Source organism: Etheostoma spectabile, chromosome 17 (genome assembly GCF_008692095.1).
Source record: "Etheostoma spectabile isolate EspeVRDwgs_2016 chromosome 17, UIUC_Espe_1.0, whole genome shotgun sequence".
Classification (NCBI taxonomy): domain Eukaryota; kingdom Metazoa; phylum Chordata; class Actinopteri; order Perciformes; family Percidae; genus Etheostoma; species Etheostoma spectabile.
In genome coordinates, this window is record NC_045749.1 from 1766935 (window position 1) to 1769662 (window position 2728).

The window sequence follows — 2728 nt, forward strand, 5'->3', positions numbered from 1 at the left end:
ATCCCCCCTTCACCAAATTGCCTGGAATGCTGGAACCCTGTTTGTGTATGCTTCGTGGTGCAGCTGTTGCCATTTGTAGACCCTCAATCAATGTTTTGATTGAGATGTTTTTTACAGTGTGTTCTGGGGACAGGGTTCAGGGGTGTGCACATCTTTTCGTACAATATCATACGAACCTGTGTGTGAGAATGCATTGTTACACTACGTATTCAGGGTGTAGTCAGTACATGTTGGCATCACAGTTGGTTTCAGTAAAGATTAGCTGTGATTAAAATAGATTCAAATTAAATACAATTTTTAAATCTTCGCTTCCGCATTTCCATCATATGGATGGTTTTTGAACAGTTCCACATCACAGCCTCAGCTCCTTTTTTCCTTGATGTCGCCGGCGTTCAGTATAATAAATGTACCTTTAAAATGCCTCCGTGGCGTCAACCCGCTCTACGAGAACGGACTCCTTTCTTCCTCTCTCCATCTTGTCATAACACACACAGGGCCCCTTTAGAAAAAGCCGAATGGTTTTTCTAAAGTTTTTTCTTCTAAATTTCAATAGCACAATTATCACATCACCAGAAAAATATGCCTGTTGAGAATCCCACCTCATGTTTCAGAGACAGGTGTAGAAAGAAAGTTTGAATGTTCAGTTATAATACGTCCTCCGTTTGACATTCTGCTCACCAGCCACGGATGTTGCTGGTTTTCCAAAAAACAGTTCCAAGCCACTTTCACAAGCCACAATTTGTGTGGGAAAAATCACATTTTATTATGTTAAAGTTGCATATGGTGTGCATCCATTGTCTTGAAGAACTAAATGTACAACTCTTTTAGAAGTAAATTACTATTGTAAACATAAATAAAAATAAGCTCTGATACAGTGGCTTGAGACAGTTTACATCCCCATGCTAGAGCGACAACGGTAGGGAGTAGTATGAAAGACTGGTCCATGAATCAATGTAGGGGGGTTGATTGGAGTGGTGGACGGGTCAAACAAGACAGGCATTTCACCCATGAGACCAGGGTCCATGTCCCGTTCTTGTCCCTCGTGTCACTTACGCCTACTTTAATACCCCCACTCACAATCCTTTCCAAAAACTGTCTCGTATGTCTCGCATATCAGATGAACATACAGTACGTCCTGACCCAGAGCGTCAACAAGCGTGTCTGACTACGTCGCTAGACGCGAGTCCCAAGAGAGTCTAATAGGTCCTAAAGGGTCCCGAACCAGAGCGTTGAAACGTAACGTCAAGAGTCCCAACGAAGCGCGTCTAAATATAACAAAAGGAGACTTTTGAGTCAATAACAAATGCCAAAGGCAGGTTGCTGTCTGACACTATGGGAGTGAGAATGTGTTGGACTAAGACATATAAAGAGCAGCTTGGTATTGCATGCTGAAGGCGTGGAGGGCTGGGGAAGATTAATGGAAGTGGTTTAGAGTGTCACACAGGCGGAGTCGGGCTGGCAGGAGGCTCGTGGGCTTTGGGACTCGGTGCCATTCTACCCACAGTTGGCTGCTGAATGAGTCGCTTAGTGTGTCCAAAGGGTCAATCTTCCAATAACGGATGGAATAATGGAAATAATTATCCAGTCACAATTTGTGCCTGGTGCTGTGTGCTTTAGTGTGGGCGAGTTGTGCTGCTTTCTTTTTGGGTTGTGTGTCTGTCTTCTCCTCCACGGTGGTTATCACTGCTCCTGGTAACCACCCATCTCTTTTTTTTCACTTTGCTCTTCCTAGAGTTCTTTAGACAGCATGGTTCTCACTGGAGTCATACATTCAACATAGCTCTACTGCACCATTTTATTTTTAAACATGGAAATTTATACTTTTTCCAAACTGGATGTATCTAGTATCTAGATATTTATATTTTCCAGTTTTTTTTTTTAGACTTGGTATATTTATATTCATCACTCTACATGCTCTGCACACCCACATGAGCATTTACTTATTTTCATTCATATAACTAATATCAACATTTCTGTGCTGTATTTTTTTAAAGCTGTGAACTTTGCACATCATTTTGTACTACAGTGTACTGTGGTATGACAATAAAGAAATCTTGAATCTTGAGCAACAAGTCCGCCTAACCAAATAGGTTTTTTATTCCTAGCCCTTTAATACGACCCACGGGAGCGTTTCGTATTTTAGCAACACAAGCAGGAGAAAAACAGTCTACAGGAACGTTTTCCATCCTCACATCTTGTAACAGTCACTTTTAAAAAGTATTATAAAGCCCTAGTGTGTAGTTTCTGTCTCCCCCAAGGGGAATTAGTAATGACAACAATTCTGTCGGTGCGTCCACATGATACAAGCCTTCTGTCAACGCACTTTTTTTGAAGATTATTTTTGGGGGCTTTTCCCTTTATTATAGCGGATAGACATGAAAGGGGGAGAGAGATGGGGGATGAGACGCAGCAAAGGGCCGCGGGTCAGATTCGAACCCTGGCCGCTGCAGGACTCAGCCAGCTCTGGGGGCTAGAGGCCGCCCCTTTAGGCCCAAACATTAACGTAATACCTTTAAAGTCTTTTACATGCTACATATTATTCTAGGAGTCTGGACGGACATGGCTGTAAACGGCATACACTCTGAGCAATGAACTACAAGTTGTGAAGGAAATGTATATTGAATCTCTCACACACATGTACACACAAGAACATGAATGTGAGTGCATGTGTGTGTTACAGTATACATTTGATTTATAACAGAGTGTGTGTGTGTGTGTGTGTGTGTGT

The 2728-nt window shown here is 42.3% G+C and overlaps 1 long non-coding RNA gene across 1 annotated transcript in view; it reads left to right on the forward strand.

The window, feature by feature from the left end:
* LOC116705521 (uncharacterized) overlaps nucleotides 1–2728 on the forward strand; it is an 8478-nt gene that overhangs the window by 2415 nt on the left and 3335 nt on the right. Inside the window, exon 2 of the long non-coding RNA XR_004335948.1 lies at nucleotides 1344–1346. This is a non-coding gene — a long non-coding RNA (uncharacterized LOC116705521). The remainder of the gene's footprint in view (nucleotides 1–1343; nucleotides 1347–2728) is intronic.